This window comes from Apodemus sylvaticus, chromosome 13 (genome assembly GCF_947179515.1).
Source record: "Apodemus sylvaticus chromosome 13, mApoSyl1.1, whole genome shotgun sequence".
In the NCBI taxonomy this organism is placed as follows: Eukaryota; Metazoa; Chordata; class Mammalia; order Rodentia; family Muridae; genus Apodemus; species Apodemus sylvaticus.
The window spans coordinates 3,086,953-3,106,777 of NC_067484.1; the positions used below are offsets into that span (position 1 = coordinate 3,086,953).

The following is a 19,825-nucleotide window of genomic DNA, read 5'->3' on the forward strand; positions in this document are numbered from 1 at the left end:
GGCGGGGCTGCACTCGACAACCAGCGCGCCGAGAAGGTAAGAAGTTTCCACCTCCTCTCCGCTTGCGGCTGCACTGGGTAGGGACAGAGCTGGGGTGCCCCGGGGCGGCGCGGTGGACCGCGTTCTCCTCTAGCGCCGCTCAGCGAGGAGGCGGGCAGCCGGCAGCGCTCCCGAAATCCACCCCCACCCCTCAACTTGGCCCCAAGTTTTCGAGGCGCCTGCGGGCGGGCGGACGGGAGCGAGGGCTTCCCCGCGCCTTAGGTGAGCGGCGGGCAGTCTGGGACTCTGGGGACATTTGCATTTTTATAATAAGGCTTATGAAAAGAAAAACGGAATGTATGTAGGGGAATTTTGATCCTTTTCACAGTATCTGGCATACAGCAGGTGAACACTGAATGCAATAAATGTCTATTTATAATGATTAAGGTAAGAATTCTAGTTGCTGGATTTTTGACCAATTCCATCTTTATGTAACTTGTCACTATGCCTTATAGAGTGAGTGATCTTAGTCAATGGACATATTTGCTTTCTTCCTTAACTCTTAGGATATGGCTTGGCTTTGCAATCTCTGGAAAGCAGGGCATGGAAACACTGTTTTTTCTATGTACCATATATAGAATGCCCAGTGCTGGAGTTAGCCACGAGTCAGAGTATCTACCAGGGCTTGTGCTTAGAAAAGTTCATTGTCTGGCTCATGGGGCTATATGCAAAGAGCTAGAATCTGTCCAACTGTTGATGACTTCCAGTCTTACCTATTTTAAGTTCTCAGTTTAAATACAATTTGCCTGGGAAGTTTCTTGAAAGTTTAATATTTGGTTTTGTCAGGTCAGTAGGAGAAACTCTGGTATACCATGAGTTTTCAATATATGGCCACTGCTTTAAACTCTGCTGTCAAAGCAATATGGTAGACCCAAGCCCAGAAAATGGTCCTGGTTCTCTTACCAACTCATTTTGTGTTCAGCCTCAGTTTCCTTGGTTGTAAAGCAATCATATTAAATTAGTCACCCCCAACCTCCCCGCGGGATGCCTCAAATTACAAAGGCTAAGACACCCAGGCTCTGCACTGCTCTTCCCCCATGTTCAGAATTCATATCTTCATTTTTCAAAGAAAAGATTTCCATTGATTGAAAGAAAATGCAATGGAAAACATGTGGAGCTGTGCATGGTGGTGCACACCTTTAATCCCAGCACTCAGGAGGCAGAGGAAGGTGGATCTCAGTGAGTTCAAGGCCAGCCTTGTTTAAATACTATTTTCCTTTGTGTGTGGGAATGAACTCTCCATATGTAGTACTTGAAAGGCTCAAGTAGCCAGGCAAACAACAAAATGAGGAAAACAGGTGATGGTTGAAGAGACTGGTGGGGGAGGGGTGCCTGCTAAAAAGACAGTAGCTTCTGTTCCACCCCAGTTTAGAGTTGTTGAAAAGGAATATTTATGCTATACCTTTAGTTTCCCAACACTTACCTTTTGTCTCTGTCTAACTCACCCTTTATATGTGAACTTTATATGTTGGCCATTAATTAAAACACAGGCCAAACAAAAATGCCCAAAGCCATCTAGTTTGAAATCTATACACACACACACACACACACACACACACACACATATACTGTGCATATGTGTGTGTGTGTGTGTGTGTGTGTGTGAGAGAGAGAGAGAGAGAGAGAGAGAGAGAGAGAGAGAGAGAGAGAGATTCATATTTGTTGAGTATCTATGTCTAGAAACTAGGTAAACCTTTTGTACTAACCAAAGTATTTGGTTTTCACAATGATTCTATGAATTACTTCTACTACTACCATTTGGAGGTAGAAAATTTGGGTTAAGTGATTTGGTCAGTAAGTAAAAGCTTCTACAGGTAGTCAATCCTATGTTTAAAAAAAGTCTCCTTGCTGGAGTTCTAACCACATACACAGTTGACTGCTGGGCATGCAATGTGCATAAATGGCACATGGGCTGCTGTATGGCAGAAGCTGCTGAGTCATATGGAGATAGCTGTATGATACCAGTTCAGTGCATACATGTGCTTGATAGGATAAAATACTGAGTACTGTGTACTTTTATACTTTATGATTTTTTAATAAAGCTCAGTTAGATCATTGTCATTTTTTAAAAAGAAATTTTAGTCTTTCTCTTTGCTGCAAGCAAACCAGACTCACTGAGCTTTGGATCTAGTACCATCTGTGTCCAAGGGCAAATACCCCTTCTCCTTGCCATATAAAAGCCCCACTCATGGAAAGGCTCCAAGTCTTGAGTGATGATCACTTCCTCTGGGCTAGAGTATGAAGAAGAAAGTAAATCTAGCAGGAGTGGTAAATCCCCACAGACATCGATAAGTACTTGAGGTCAGAGACTGCATCTTTTATAGTTTGTCTACATACCAAAGTCATTAATATGAAGAGTCATCTTAGCAGTAGTGGTTGTAGTAGCGAAAATAATACAAAGAAGTTAGTCTCAGTCTGTGCTTTGCTATCCGCTTTCATGATGCCTAGGACTCAGGGATGTGTCTTTTGAGAAAGTAATGTGAAATCATCCCTCTCATGCTCCTCCTTTATTTCTGCTTTTTTCACCTAACCCTCATAAAATGTGTTTCAACCCTCACAACTCTTGCCTATAGGAATAAAACTATAAGATATTAGGAAGAAAAATAAAAATACTGTGCGGGAAAAAACCCTATATGTTTATCTGTTTAGGTTGTTTCCCAGGGGCTTTTTAGGATACTTCAACACTATAACTTTTGTTTTTCCTTCTCTGAAAAAAAATATTTTCACTGTATATATTCATTGTGCATATACGCACATTTTATAGATGTATCTGCTATTCATTGAGCCTGTCCTCCACTGCACTCCCCCCTCACTTTCCCCTTTCTAGCTTATCCACTTGATGTGGGGTGGGGAGAAGGAAAGAGCCAGTGACCCTGACAGTATTCTTCTTGACAGTCCATACCCATCACGTGAGTGGAAAGTACCAAAAAACCCATTTTCAGAACTGTATCTCGAGTCTCTGGCTCCTGAAGAAAACCAGTGTGGTTCTGATGTGGGACTGGAAGAGTGGTTTACATTGGCACCTGCCCTGCGGGTGCTTTGGGGCTGGAGCACACACAGCTGTGGGTTACAGATGCTTGCTCTTCACTATTAAAGTGGCCAGCATGTGAAACCATGGCACCGCAATACTACACAGAGGTCCAGGCCTCTGATAGTTTGAGAAATAACTCCTAGCTGAAGAAATGTTTTCTTTGGAGGGCTGGAATACATTCCAGAACAGAAGGTCCTCTTTCAGAAATGGTAGAATTAACCACTGATTAATTCTAGTCTGGTGATGTTGGACTGGGCATTGGGGACTGCATCACATGTATCTAAGGGCTTGGCAGCTTTAACCAAAAGTACAAGGGGAGAAAAAAAGAAACGAAAAAATAAATTAAAGTTCCTTTAAATCTTTGGTTAATAACTTCTGCATTCCTTACTGCGTGTATATCACAGACCTTGTTGTATACACTCTCAAGGCATTGCATAGTTTCTTTGAAATCACAACTGCAAAGCATTAGTAGGAGCTGTCATCTGAGTTGAGGTATGATAGACATGTTTCTACCAATTATTATTTCCCTGAGGATGGGGGAATCAGAGGCCTGTATATACAAACAGAAGAAATGTGTATGGTGTGGGGTATCGCTTAAAGTTCAGTAACAAAAATTATCTTCTAGACAGGAATTTCTTCTCTCTCTCTCTCTCTCTCTCTCTCTCTCTCTCTCTCTCTCTCTCTCTCTCAACGTATGTGCTCCCTTCTAATGGTATACTTGAGAGAGGGTCTTCCATCTGCCATTGTTAGTGAGAATGTTTTCTCATCGCATACAAGTATTCAGAAGTTAGTTTATTGACTCTTATTGCACTTCGGGGTATCTAATAAATAATTTATTAGCTTGATGGATATGTGGCTACCTAACTATGGAGCATGAAATATGCACTGTTTCTCTAATATACTGTAGGGAGACTTGTTTATAAAGTATTTAGTATTGGTTTTATAATGCACTGTTGACAACAGGAGACCACGAAGCTCAAAGATCAATCTCATTTTGGCCCACAGTATTAATGCTACTTTATAAAGCTATATGACAGGTCACTTAGACAGCGGTCCTTACAGAAAGGACTCTGTTAGGAAGGCTGGTTGTAGTGGCTGCCAGCACAGGAGATAAATGTCTTTGTCCATGTCCCTGAGATATTTGTTCAGTGGCTGTTGATACTGGCCATGTGATGGAACTCATCTTTTCCCTGGTCTCTAGAGGGATTCTGGACTAAAAGTGCTGAGTTCTCCTAATGCAATCCTCACTAATTGGGTAGAGAGTTGATGTGACTTTGGATCACATGGGCCTGGAGGTAGGAGTCAGCAGTAAGGGATGGGGGGCTTACCTCCTCAGCTTTGTCTCATGTCTGCTAATGAAGCAATATTCTTAGACATCTCCTCTCTCCTTAATTCAAATCATATATGTGATATAGTTCAAAATATTTCCAGTTTTTATTTGCTTTGGGGAATTTCTTTAGCCAGGAGTAAACTTGCAGCCATTTTTTTTTTAAAAAAATGCTCTGTATATATTTAGAATTGGGTTTATGAATAAATAAAGATCAAATAATTTGGTCTAAAATGTATTCTTGGCATTTTAATTCTTTTACATGAACTCATCAGTGTGGGAATGTATGTGATCACTGTAGTTCCCAAAGTTCTTTTTCTTTCCTGGGCTATATGTTCTGGAGCAAGGCATTACTCTCTGCATTCAGAACCCTTTATTGGTTTTCAGTATTTCAGATTTCAGTGTCAGTATTTCCAACTCCTAACTACACTGCCTTTAAAAAAAATTCTTTAAATTTTAAAAGATAAATAAATCTTAGAGAGAGAGAGAGAAAACGAATGCACCTATGTACATACGTATGTATGTATGTATGTATGTATGCACCTGATTATCAAATCCCCTGGAGCTATAGTTACAGCAGGTGTGAGCCATCTCATGTAGGTACTGGGAACTAAACTTGGATCCCATGCAAAAAAAAAAAAATTGTACATGTTCTTAACTACTAAGCCCAATGCGTTGTCTTAAAGCCAACATTGTCTTGACTGGGAGGAGACTTCCTAAGTACTTTCAGGGGCAGCCCTCTCTGCAGTTGACCTGTCTTCTGATCACCACTCATGGATTCTGACCTTCATTGTGCCTTTTTTTTTTATTCGATATAATTTATTTACATTTCAAATGATTTCCCCTTTTCTAGCCCCCCCACTCCCCGAAAGTCCCGTAAGCCCCCTTGTCTTCCCCTGTCCTCCCATCCACCCCTTCCCACTTCTCCGTTCTGGTTTTGCTGAATACTGTTTCACTGAGTCTTTCCAGAACCAGGGGCCACTCCTCCTTTCTTCTTGTACCTCATTTGATGTGTGGATTATGTTTTGGGTATTCCAGTTTTCTAGGTTAATATCCACTTATTAGTGAGTGCATACCATGATTCACCTTTTGAGTCTGGGTTACCTCACTTAGTATGATATTCTCTAGCTCCATTCATTTGCCTAAGAATTTCATGAATTCATTGTTTCTAATGGCTGAATAGTACTCCATTGTGTAGATATACCACATTTTTTGCATCCACTCTTCTGTTGAGGGATACCTGGGTTCTTTCATTGTGCCTTTTTAAGTAGACTGTTCCTTTTCTCTTCTCCAGTTGTTCTCTAGTTTGTGCTCTTAACTGGAGTTGTAATATCTGTGTTTCTTTTTAAAAACATTAAGTGTATTTATTATTGTTTTAAGTAAAATATAATTACATCATTTCTCTCCATTCCCTTTCCTTAGTCTAACAACTTCCATGGCCCACCCTTGCTCCTTCTCAAGTTTCTGGCCTCATCTTCTTTAATTGTTACAATATGGCAGGGCCTGAACAAGGACAATGAGGGGGGAAAAGTGGAAGAGGGAAATCCCATGGGACCCCAACCTCAGATAAGAACTACAGGCAACTAAGGGATGCTGAGAGAGGTTGTCTTCCCTATGGAAGATGCCCTCTCATTGGTTATTCAATGCCAAGTGTCTGGTCCTCAAAGCATGTATATGCAAGCAACTGAGTAGACTGAGTAGGTCCTATTTACACACACACACACACACACACACACACACACACACACACACACACACCAATTCCTGAATTTCTTTGTTTTTGTTGGGTTGAGATAGGGTTTCTCTGGGTAGCCATGGCTGTCTAGAACTCACTCTGTAGACCAGGCTAGCTTCAAATTCAGAGATCTACTTGCCTCTGCCTCCTGAGTGCTGGGGTTAAAGGGGTATTCATCACTGCCTGGCCTTAATGCCTGAATTTCTTACCAGGGAAAAATTTCTATATCATTCCTTTGTGTCTGAGGGATTTTTTTCCTCTCTTCAGAGAACCTTTTCATTTGTGTTCTTACCACATTCTCTCCTAGGACCCTTTATATCATTTTCCCTCTGGCTTAGATCTTCAATATCCTCTTAACTGTCTTGGTACCCTTCGCTCACTCTAGATTTTTCTTTTTAAACCTCCCATAGTGGAAAACAAGCTGTCTGTTCCTAGGGACACTTCTTTAAACCCTGCTAGCTTTTCAAGCCCCAAGGTTATTTTACTGTTCCTGCCCCAAATTACACATTCCTTTGCTCCTCAGACTGAGCTAAACTGTATTCTCCTTTCTCTAGAAAGTGCTGCCAGCCAGATCCCTAGTGTCACACTGGCTCTTGTGATCTACATGTTTAATCGTGTGTATGTGTCTGCATCTTGGGAGGGGAGCTTGTGTGTGCACATACATGCAAGTGCCTACAGAGGCTGGAAGAGGACATTGGATCCCCTGGAGTTGGAATTAACAAGATTACAGTCAGATGTGAGCCACCCAACATGAAAACTAACTTGGGCTCTCCACAAGAGCAGCGTGCTCTTAACCAGTGAGCTATCTGTCCCATGTCCTTACACATGTCCTGTCTGTCATTCCTAGGGCTTTAATTTCATTCCCACGGTGTCTTTTGTGTTTTGCTTTTTTTTTTTCATCAGCCTTATCTGCTTATTTTACCTGTTTATTATAATAGTTCCCTGATTGATCTCTTAGCTTCCTTTTAGTTATGTTTTAATTTGTTGTCATAGATGTACTTTCTTTAAAAATATTAATATTTACCCTGTGTTGAGGTAGTCTTTTTGTAGAGTTGGCTGATCACTTGGTGGATAACAGAATAGCAACTGAGTGGACTGTGGGACTCTTACCCATAGTTCCATTACCCACGCATCTTCCCATTTATTACTGCTTTATCCATCATCCTCCCTGCGCCCTAGTGAAACTAGATCACTTCTCTAGAGGAATATTGGTGGTCTCTCAGGGCCTAGAACAAAGGCAGCCTTTTCTTAGATGCTTCTTTCACATATCAGTGGGAAGGCATCCTTCTCTAAATCATAAGGATCTACTGTGCTTGCCTTAACACTATCTCTATTTATGTTAGGTCGTTTTCGCGCATGGCTTTTATTCTGTAGTAGATTATAAACCTGTGAGCAGGGACCATGTCTTATTTTGGTGTCCCCACAGCTTCTTGTACTTGGTATGTGAAGCTTGATAAATAGTTCTTCAACAGTGAGTAAAAAGTTTTATAATGATTTTCTTGATGATTAGTAGAAGAAAATGGAGTAAGTTGGGGTATTGACTGGAGTGTGACTCAGTGGTAGAACTTGTGTTTGGCAGCCCCGGTGTCAGATACCCACCCGACTGTCCAGTTCCTCCTTAAAGAAAGAATCTTAAGTGCAATGCTGGTTTGGCTTCTTAGCACACAGGCTTGCACTCAAGAAGCCCTGAGTGGCTCCCCTGTCCTGTTACCCTTCAGTGAGCTATTCTGTTATTCCTCATTGTTGTTTTCTTATGGTTCATATATTTAACTGTTGGTTGCTATACACCTTAGTAATTAACTCTTTTTTACAAGTGTTTGAGTGGTCAGAGGAGTATATTATATCTGTAGTTTTTAAGATAAAGTATCTTGATGCAACCAGGATTTCTGTAAAATACTGCCTGCAGACTATATAAAATTTCCTCTTCTAATCTCTCAACAGGCACATTTTGTGCCCTCCCCGCCTCCAAATTGCCTCAGTTACAAATCAGAAGGCAGGCTTGGTGACCAGGACTGGCAAGCACATTTTAAAGTCCCATGCTGTGGAGTTGATCCATCTCAACTTGAGGTATGTTGTTCTTTCTTATTTAAGTCACTTAAATATGCTCACATTCTCTGACTGTCCTATTGAGGTTTGTTCCCACATAATTATTCTTTGTTCCACCCTCTTACTGTCTTTCACACTCATGTGCACGCTAGGAAATGAATGTGTTTACTTGCTTCTCAACAGTTTTTAACCTCTGAAGATACTGCATGAAATAGAATTTTGTGGCAATAATTCGAATGATTTTGATTGTGATAAAGTGTCTTCTTTTATTTCATCCCCTTTTTCCCCTTTTCATTTTTTACACGTAGTTCTAGGGAAGATTTATTGTAATTGTCACTGTTTTTAAAATGGATGTGTTAGGGTAGTAATCTTTGAGAATTGAAATGTAACACATATGTAACACACACACAGACACACACACACAGAGACACACACATACACGTGCAGACTAATGAGTTTCCCTAAGATGATCATAACCAGGACATCAGCTGATGGACAGACAGTGCAGTTGTGTGTGAAAAGCTTCCTGCCTGCTTGCGTCCAGCCGAGGTCCTACACCAAAGGCCCCCACTCTCCCATTTAAGTTTTTTTAATTTGAAAAACAATCCAGAAATCATACAAATTTTCTTTGCATCAATATTTTTCACTTAAATGTATGTTTGTGTGGGCATATGCATGATTTTGTGTGTAAGCATGTTTTTGTGTCTAAGTAGTTTGTAAGGGCTTGTGTATGTTTGTGTATGTATGCATGTATGTATATGTGTGTATGTTCTTGTATATGTGTTTGTTAGTATGTGTGCATGTGTTTGTGCATGTATGTGTGCGTTTGTGTGTATTTATGTATGTATGTGTGTGTGTTTGTGAGTACTTGTATATGTGTTTGTATGTATGTATGTATGTGTGTGTTTGTGTGTGTTTGTGTGTATTGAGCCTTGTAACAGGGTTTTCTTGTGCAGAAGTGAATCTCAATCTTCCTTCTTGACAGTAATTTAAACTATTACTGTGACATTTTTGCTAGAGCTGCCAGCATCTCAGGCTACAGTTTTTAGAAGGAAGTAAATAAAAGCATTAATATTATCTTTACAATCCCACAACTTTCGTGGTCATATGAAAGTAATTCCCCAGTGCACTTCCGTGCCCCAGCCTGTTGGATTTTTGTCTTTTGCTTTTTATTTTTATCCTCATAGTCATTTAAGGAAAGATACCACTGATTCTTTCAGAAGATTTTTCTCACAGGACATCAACTGAAGCTTGTGATAGTAAGACAGCTTTTGTCACTGCTTGTACACACAAAAAAATTAAAGTCACTTTTTTACTTTTTAGATCAAAACAAAATAGGAAAATGTTTGATCTTTTGTAGGCATAAGATTTGTACTGACTGAAGATGCTTTTTTGAAATGTGAATCTTGATTCCAAGGGATTCTCATTTCCTTAGCATTTTGTAAGCTACCTGATCTACTGTACCTAACCACATCTGTCCATTTTCTGATCTTTTGCATCTATGGATTATAGCCTTTTAACATTTCCTGGAAGTGTATTCCGGTGCTCAGCCCTGACTAGGGTGTCAGACACAGCATCTCAGGCAAGTTAGACAAGTGTCAATTGGAGCATTTTCTCCTTTTCAGTAAAGCGTTTAGGCAATATTTTCCTAAGTGGAATGTTAATGTCACTCTCTGAAGTAGCTCGAACCTTGTTTAAGGGGCTTGTGTTCCTTTTCTGGTCACATAAAGATATTTTTACTGCATAAGGTTTTCTCTGTCAGTATTGGTCACCATTTTCTTCTCTCAGTGCATAGCAGCTGTTATATATGTCTCGTGCACTGATGTGATTGGTGTTCCTGTGAGTTCACATCTGAGTATTTAGTATGTCTATAATGGTTTGGCAGAAAGCTGACTATAAATGAAGGCATGGGTACTCTTACTTAAAAATTGAACAATGGTCTTATTCCTCAGAATCTTTGGGCTGTTTGGCTGAAGCTACTATATGTTGAAATGTCCAACTAGGTTGTCAAAGCCATCTGGCATTTATATATAGTTATATATGAATATTATAAATATGAAGGAACAAGTGAATTCTAACACAGACTCTTGGAGGAGAAGGATTGAGATGCCAATCAAAGATGATAACATGAATTTAGATTTTTCTTCTCCTTTTCATAAAGACCCTTTAAGCTAATTTTAAATTAGCTAATTCATGGACTCTAAACCTAAATTCTTACCATAAAGATTTTAATAGAAAGAGTAATAGACTGTGTAGTTTAGATCGTTTACATATGACACTTGGTTACATTTAGTTGTTGGCGTGCATGAATCATATATCTTTTTGAGGATAGGATCTCACTCCTATCTGCTTTGAAACTCACTATAGAGAGCAATGTGGCCTGGGATTCACAGAGGTCTGCCTGCCTCTGCCTCCCAAGGGCTGGGATTAAAATCTGAACCCCCATGTACCCCCATGTACCCCCTGCCATGCGTCATCCTTGTAACCTGAATTAAAGACTGCTACATACATGTCAGTCTGCTACTTACAGCTCAGTCACCGAATAAACTGAAACAAGAAAAACAATTGCTAAATAAGAAAAATTTTCCTGGTTCCTTAAAATTTAAACATGAGGACCCATGATTACCAGATGTTACTGTTTGGGAACATTGGCAATCGAGACACAGTTGTCCATCTCTTACAGAGATCGAAATGGAAAGAAAGAAATTGGAAATCAGTTGGCAAGCAAAGATTTAGGTGTAAATATTAGGTGAATCTTAATTGTAACAATGAGTATCTTTACATTAAGGAAGATAATTCATAGAGGCAGGCAGATCTCTGTGAGTTCGAGTTGAGGCCAGGCTGAGCTACATAGTAAGTTCCAGGACAGTCAGAGCTATGTGGAAAAAACCCTGTCTCAAAAACAAAACGATACAAAGCACAAACAAAAACACCTGTAACAACCAAACAAAACCGAAAAGATAATTCAGATCTTGATCTTTTATTTATCATTTTTTATTTTTATGATCTTTTTTGGTTATTTTACTTATTTACATTTCAAATGAACAACATTATCAACCAAGCAGCTCTTGATCTTAAGAAGTACTTTTAAATGTCATTTCTTCTTTTCTCCACAGAGTGCACATAGATATGCTTGTGTACTCATTATGTTTGGGTTTATATGTGTTAAGGGAAACAAATATTTTACTGTCCTCTCATCAAATTGTATAAACATAGATAACTATACAATTATAAAGCAAACAAAAAAGTGGAAATTAAAATTTAAAATTGAAATTATTATTTAAAATTTAAAATTGAAATTATTATTAGCTTTACTTTTTCCTATTCTTTATATTGAACCAAATTTGTTCCTCCTTAACTTTGTGTCTGAAAAGAAATGGCACAATAAAGTAGGGGTGTCAGGCTTCACAAGGGGAAAGGGTGGCAGGCTTCACTAGGGGAAAGGGTGGCTGTCAACCTTCTTCCTTAGGAGTATGGAAGTGAGGGAAATATCTGTTCAGAGGAGTTTTCCTTCATTAGTTCTTTCTCCTTTTTTTCCCACTTAACACATCTGTTAGCATTCCACACAAACCAACAGATGTTGCAAAGCAAGTCCTACACTTCGTTCTCAAGAAAAATGACATTTCCTCAGTTGCCTGCCCCACCTCTGTGACTGAGACCAGCCTGCTGCTCCTGCATAATTTGCATATATTAAGTTATGTGCCTTAATGCATTAGGAAGCTGAGCTTCAGCATTCCTTTATATGTTAAGGTCGCATGTCATTAGTGACTAGTTTACAGGCTGCCTTAGAGTTCTGAGAAGGAAAGAGATTTGAGGATGGCAACCTGATTCTGTACACTGAGAGTGGATAGCCAGTTAGCAATATTTTTTTCTATAAAATAGATGAGTTACAGAAAGCTCGAGCTGTCCCACCACGAGGAAGTGCTGATTGTCATGCGATGTGAAGCATCATTTTTATTATTTTGGCAAGAACAGGGACAGTTTTGTCTTGACAAGCCATTAGATGAATACCAGCGTGTGTCACATGAAAAACCACTGATCTTTAACCCAGCTCTGTACTTAACCAAGCTTTGGAAGTAAATTGTGACTGAAGGAAGAGCAAAGGCCAGTACACTGTCATTACAGATTACAGAGTCTGCTAACAGCGAGAGAACTGACAGGCCCAGGGAGTCACAGGTGCGGTTCTGTAAGCTGTCAGTAGTCCTGCGGATGCTTCTTAAACTGTGTGCACAAGCCATACATTTATTTTATATTTGTTCAGGATTTACGTTGTAGCTCTAGCTAGGGAGGTAAAAAAAACTGAAAAAAAAAAAGAAAGAGAGAGAGAGGGAGGGAGGGAGAGAGAGAGAGAAAGAAAGAAAGCCTTCAAGTGCTTTCTTAGTGCAGGGCCTGAGTTTCTTAGCACAGAACCACGACCTTTATATAGCTGCTATGTTCCCAGTCACAGAATGACCTTAAGAAAGCCCTGTGTTTTGAAGAAATTAAATCCAGTGAAGAAAAGTAAAGTTGGGTATGGTGGAGCACACCCTTAATCCTAGCACTGGAGAGGCAGAGGCAGGCAGATCTTTCGAAATCAACCTGGTCAATAAAGTGAGTTCCAGGCCAGCCAGGGCTACATGATGATACTCTGTCTTTAAAAAAAAATAATTGTAATATATATAAAGAAATGATGGGTTATATTCCCATAAACAAACAAACAAACAAACAAACAAAAAGCAACACAATAAATAAACTAGTTTATTCCAAAAGTATATGCAAAAGAGCATTCTTTGGCCTGTCAGTAGTCAGTAACTGTGACTAACTTTTCCATCACTGTGTAATTTTTGAGAAAATAAAAGAAAAGACCCAAATTCACCTCACTACAAAATATTAAAAAGATAGTAACATTCTAAGCAATCACTTGTGGGAATTACTGCTTACAGAGCGAACAGGAAAGAACACACTGCCTTCCTCTGTTGGTGGGATTGCACTGCACCTCTCTGTAGTCTTGTTATCCTACACTAACTGAAATGCAAATTCTTTGTAACTAATTGGATCTCATTGAGGGTACATGCACAGTGTGTAGTTATGTGCAAAAAGGTTTTCAAAAGTATGAATTTCCTGTAATTACAACTTATAATTACTATCCAAAGTGTGCAGTTAGTGCAGGGTTAGTATATATGCTTAACTTTAAAAAATATTATTAGAAGCATGACTGGTGAAATGTTTGATAAATACCAGATAAAAACAAATGTGTAATTGTAGCATCTGTAAATTGAATTTAAACTATTTTTTAAAATTAACATTTAGGATTTAGAATTTGAAGCCAGTTGAGTATACTGATGGCATGTTAATAGTACAGGTTTTTTTTTAAAATAAATAAATAAATAAATAAATAAATAAATAAATAAATAAACATTGTAAGTGTTAAAACATCATTAGTTATTTCCAGAGCTGCTTACCTTGTCCACTCTCCTGGTCTTATGTTAATGTTGTAAAAGTATTTCAGAGTTGTATGTGTGTATGTGTGTGTGTGTGTGTGTGTGTGTGTGTGTGTGTTACTGCTGTGTGTTATGAAGAAGAGCTAGTTACTCCTAGTTCTACAGTTTCTTCAGGACCTTGAGAGCTCCTTGGTGGACCTCTCAGTGTACACAGCCTAACTCTCAGTCTCAGGGACTGTGAGGAGCGTCACGTGACCTTTCAGATTTGTGATCCCCTAATCTGAAGTACATGACTTTGAATCAGGAAGAAAACAATAATTGTGAAAACGATGTTTATCCCCATGGCCTAGTTGTAAATAACTTGGATACAAAGGATTTCAGAGGGTTATTCTGTAATCTACAGAATGTTAAGCCAATGGAAAGCCTCAGGAGATGTCTTGGTGCCTTGGTTTTTTTGTTAGTCATTGACCTGAGTCTCTAAAAAACAATTCAAGTCTCTTACTGGCTAGAAAAGCATCAAGGTTCTACATTTCCCTATGGAAATGGATGGCAAGTTCACATAACATATTTTGGGACTTTCTATAGGAGTCAGAATTTTATGTTCTAAAATTTATTAAAAAATGGTTTTAAACATAATAAACAAAACATAAACATTCAAGGTTTGTACTTTAGCATGTTTATATATAGCTAACTCTTTGGACTGGTGTCTGTTGTTATAATGAAGCTTTTACTTTTTTTTTAACTGATTTTAGGAATTAACTAAAATTTTGTTTGACAAAATCCATCTAGGAGGTACAGTACTGTGTAATTGTTGTGATTTTTCTTGTGAATCTTACGAGGCTATCCTGATGGTTTTTTTTTTAAAGATTTATTTATTTATTATATGTAAGTACACTGTATCTGTCTTCAGACTCCCCATAGGAGGGCATCAGATCTCATTAAGGATGGTTGTGAGCCACCATGTGGTTGCTGGGATTTGAACTCTGGACCTTTGAAAGAACACTCAGTGCTCTTAACTGCTGAGCCATCTCTCCAGCCCTATCCTGATGTTTTTAAGGCGTGGCTACAGCAGGAATATTTAGGTAATAGTTTTGCTGCAGACTTGTTCGGTTTGACCTTGCAGTCAGAGAGACAGGTTTGCATACTCTGGGTAGCATTTTGTCAGAGGACTGTGGCTGGGCATAGCAGATTTGGATGTATTAGCTAGTCAACCTGATAACCCTGTACAGACTGTATTGATTTTCTAGGAGAGAGTTTATGAACTAAAAAAACTTGGGGTTGGTGTCTTAATAAACTGCTTCTCTCAGTCTGTCACATTTAATTATGGAGCTGTGCAGTTTAGGGGGGAAAAGGGCTAATTCAGTTACAGATTGTTCACAGCGGGGTCTCCAAATTAGCCCTTTGTTTTGTAATGCCACCTTGCTTGGGCTCGCGTTGAGCACATTTCTCAGTTTTGCCCTAATGAGTTGCAACACTGATAATGTGGCTGATGATCTTTCATTGATTTCACTATCACTTGCTTGTCTGGTAATTGATCCGTTGCTGAGCCTCTAGTTAATTATATCGGCTTTGACATGGCCCGATCCCTGGGGAATTTCAAGTCTTGTAGAATAACAGTTTTAATAAAAGAGTCTATTACTGCAGGTGCTTGCTGCTGCATGAAAATTGATTTTTGTCTTGTGGTGTGGTGTGGTATGGTGTGTGTGTGTGTGTGTGTGCTCGTTCGTTCATGCCCGCATATGTGGGGGTTAGGGGAAATACCTGGGAAAGAAGAGGATCTCAGAACTGAGAAAAAGGGGCGGGGCTGGAAAAATAGGAAGAGGGAGTGAGGGAGAGTGGGGAAGGAGGGGGACGGACTAGGAGAGAGGGAGAGGAAGCAGAAGAGGCCAGAGAGAACATGCAGGCAGAGGATACAACAGTGCTTGAGGGGAGCAAGGAGGAAGCTTGCTGTTGACAGTGTCCTTAAGCCTCCCACAAATAACAGCCATTAGAGGGAAGGTCAGGAGCTGAGCAGGCAGCTTGACTGAGGCACTGAGTGCCACTTCAGAAATCAAGAGGCTAGCAAATTTTAGAGGGAGTTAAGTGGGTAATAGTAAAGGTACAGTCACCGTTGACAATTGACTCATAGGGGCTTTTCCCGCCCTCCCCCTCGAAAGAATATTTTTATTGACCACAGGTAGACTTAATATATTTTAAGGCAACAATTCTTTGGGTTCTTGTTTGTCTCCTTTCAGATATTGAATTTGCTTCTTTTGAGACTTTTTTGTGCTTAATGGTGGTGAACTAGAGGGAAGTTTAACAGAAAAGCTTTCAGGAGATGTCAGTTCTAGAAGGGAAGGCACATTTGTGTCAACATAGCGTACGGTTGCTCATCTTTTCTCATTGTCCACTAATGACACAGGCTGCCATCGAAACGCTTTTCTGTTTCTTTTGTTGTTTCTGAGAGGAAGGTTTATTGTTATTCTTCCGTTAAGAAGGAGCGAACAGAGTGCTACATTTGTCCTCAGTATTTGTAAGTGGCTGAAGATTAATGTTCCTTACATTTTAAGTTTAGGAAGGATGACTTTTTCCTGCTGACTACTTTTATGAGATGGCATGAATTTAGCTTTCCATTTTGAAGTTACAGTGTTTATGTACAGCGGATTTTGTTCAGTTCTGCTTTTTCCATAAATAAGGGAGATAAATACTATCTAACAAATGGTTGTTTTGTTTTAAAACTGGTTTAATTAAAAATATGACCTGCTATCAGGGTTATATTTCATCAGGCAGGGAAACATTATAGAATTTTCCATAGAGGTCCTAAATGAAAAATGGCATTTTTATATGCATTACTTTTTGCCTGAAATAGGACAGGTTTCTTTTTTTCTTCATCTTTTGCCCTTTTTTTATGATTTAAAAGGTTGATGTAGATGTCTTACCTTGGAACTTTAACAAAGGATTTTATTCTGCATGTGAGCTTTAAGAAAAGGTATTCATTTTTCTTCTCTTCCTTCAGTGTCTCTTTACTTAACCTTCCATTTGGTAATTAATGGCCTGAGGTGCTGGGTATTAAGTGATATATATTTATTTTTGCATATGTTTAGTGTACATCTTCCATGTTTAACTGGTAGCTTTGCTTGTTCACCCTTTATAATATAAGGTCAAATCTCTGTATATTATTTTCCCTATGAGTTTATATGTGGTTATAAATAGCCCCAGCATTACGGTGTGACTTGTGGCAGCTAATATTTAAAAAGCCACTAAGCAAACTTTATGTTCTCCTCCAGATGAATCTTTACTTGCTTCCAGTTTAATTAAAAATATTTAAGTGTCATAGTTTTGCAAGTGTTAAAGAAAGGACTGGTGCTGGATATAACATGTTACAGCAGAAAGCATTGTTGGCGAAAATTCCCAGGGAGGAGCCCTGGCTTTCCCTGGCCTTGTGGGTGGTGATCGTGGCAGTCCGTGGAGTATGCACCAGTGTGTGTGTCTATCTGTGTATCTGGAGGGGGGTTAGTACAGTGTCATTTGGTGCCTGACAGTGGAACAGTGCAGTTGACTCCTAGCTCTGCTGTCCAATGACATGCAGTGGCTGAGGGTTTGAAGCTGATGGTTGGGTCTCCAGTGCTGCCTGCGCATCTGACAGGCAGCTGTGAAACTGAGCAGAGGCAAGCTAGGGGAGTCACAATCTATGCATAAATGAAAGGGATATCTGTGCAGAAGGTGCGAAGGAAGCTCTGACCCTCCCTCCCCCAGATCTTCCCCTTCCCGAATGAAATGCACAGTTCAGCCAGCTTCTTACCTACACTGTACTCCTGCTACTGGCTGCCAAGAAGCTCAAAAAATCCACCTTCACTTTTCAGTCAGAAGAGGCAGAAGTGGATGTGAGAGAAAGAGACACACAGAGAGACAGAGAGCCAAAGAGGGCAAGAGACTTGACTTTAAGAGACTCCTGTACTGACAACTCCATGCAGTTCGGAACCAGAACGACTGCGGCTGGACCAGGGTTCATGGGGACATGGCAAAACGCTGATACTAACCTCTTATTCAGAATGTCCCAACAGGTAAGTTACTTTTTCTTTCATTTTTTTTTTTTAAAGAAACCTCGAGTTGTTATGTGCCCTTTTCTTCCTGCTACTTTTCTTTCTAAATGTTTTTGAAATTAAAAATACATATATATTGTCATTTCTGTGTTACTGGAATGTGCAGTGTTACTTCATGGCTTCCCCAAGGGCTCTTTAAGGAAAAGGGGAGAAAGGACATCGAAGTTAGAGAAAGCAAAGGCATTTGTTGCAAAGTTTCACCTTGTGCAGCCTGAGCCCTGCCTTAATTTATTTCTTTGTTTCCCGCAAAAAAGAGAAAAGGCCACTCAACAAATATATCTTTCTGACTGTGAAAGACTTGGTCAAAGTGTCTGCTGTCTCGAAGTAGGTCTTGCAACTGAACAGTCATAAAGCGCGGGCCCCTCACAGCAGCGGGTTTGACTTCTGGTGTCTGGAGCAGCTGGACTCAGACCCGAGCGAGGCTGTGCAGGCTTCCTTGCTGGCCGGGTCAAGCTGAAGGGCGGCAGGCTGCACTCAGGCTTGCTCTGGCCTCCATTCCGGCTCTTGGTGGCTCGGTGCCTTCACTCTCCCCTGTGCTCCCCTGGCCCCGGTGCAGCCAGCTCGGCTTGTCACCTGCCCGCCGCCTGCCGCCCACTGCCTGGCATGGTGCTCTCACACTGGGCGCAGCCCCTGCGTTCTCCCAGAGCTGCTTCTCGCTTAGCCACTGGCAGCTCCGCTGCTGCCCTGCAGGGAGAGCTGCCTGGAGAGCACCAGGGCAGCAGCAGAAGGATCATTAATCACCCGCAGTGCTAGGTGATTTGCGCCCTGCTTGCCCGGCTCCTCTTGCACAATTGCAGGCTCTCAGGCTCCGCGGGGGAGCGAGGGTTAAGTGGAGGCAAAGGGGAAACAACCCAGAAACTTTCCTCTTTTCAGAAGCCTACCCCAAACCCATACAAAGCAAGAGTTAGTTTATCTTCCATGCAGCACCAAAGTAGTACTAACAAATATACTGGGATGTTAAGTAGATGGCAGTTGTTTAAAGATTGGTCTTGCCCCACTGGTTTAAAATAACTGCAACTGCTCTTTTGTATGTAAGAGTTCGTGGAAATTGAATACTTTGGGGTAGATTTTAAAATGTTTGGTAATGAAATAAAACTACTTTAAAGGCTGTAAACTGCCACAAGTTTAGAAATAACAATTGCCCAAGAAAGTGCATAAAGCCCTGCTCTTGAACATTTAATTGGTAAACAGTTTTATCAGCCAGTTTTAGATAGGAGAAATGTATTTGAATAAGGTGTATTTGACATCCTGCAGAGGGACCCTGATAACTACTGATCCAGGAAGCTGACATTTAAATGCAATCAACATAAGCCCAGTAAGCAACTCTTTATGTGCAATCCTTTTTTTTTTTTTTTTTTTTTTTTCACACTGAAAAGTTCCTTTCTTGTCTGACAGAGATGCTGCTTGTCTCTGCAGAACACTTTTCGAGATGTTTTTCTGAAGCACTTTTCTGACTGGGTGGCTCTCTTGTGGTTGGAACAGAGTGTGTTTTCACTAACCTTAGAATCTAATAACTTGTGCCCCACTTTAAAATTTAGATATCACCAATCCGGGTTTTCCTTGAGTTGTGTGTATGTACATGCATGCTGTGAAAGGTTAGATTGCTTTAGGTTTTTCCCTCTAGTGAAAACAGAGTTAATAAAACAGATAGAGATAATGATCAATTGATAAATGGCTATTGAACCACATAGATGTGTTAGATTGCTGCTTTGGCAAGAGCCCATTTCCAAGTAGATTTGCATCTAAGGAGACTTTAAGTGATGCAAAACATTTAGGACTAAAAGAAATAAAAGCAAATTACATAAAAATAGGTCAGAATTAGGAAAATAATTTAAATTCCTCATAGAGAAACTTGTATGATCAGCTCACTGTGGTGTTTTCTGTGTGTTTGCTTGTGTACCTGTATGAATGTACGTGGACTGTGAGCCTTGGTGCCTGTGAGAATAGACACAGGGAAGGCCTTTATGCTTGATGAACAGATTATGACACAGAACACTATGACAAAGGATGAAAATCACAAACTTAAAAAGTATTGTAAATCAACCATTTAGCTGTAGTTTGTTATTATTTTGTTTTTTTTGTGTGTGTGGTTGTTGTTGTTTTCGTGTTGTTAGTAATGCTTAGCTTCCCATTTACTTTCAGAGT

The 19,825-nt window shown here is 40.0% G+C and overlaps 1 long non-coding RNA gene across 1 annotated transcript in view; it reads left to right on the plus strand.

The window, feature by feature from the left end:
- The window catches only part of LOC127663598 (uncharacterized), a 64,739-nt gene continuing 44,914 nt past the window's right edge, over positions 1–19,825 (plus strand). Inside the window, exons 1-3 of the long non-coding RNA XR_007972995.1 lie at positions 1–36; positions 8,074–8,199; positions 17,441–17,641. This is a non-coding gene — a long non-coding RNA (uncharacterized LOC127663598). The remainder of the gene's footprint in view (positions 37–8,073; positions 8,200–17,440; positions 17,642–19,825) is intronic.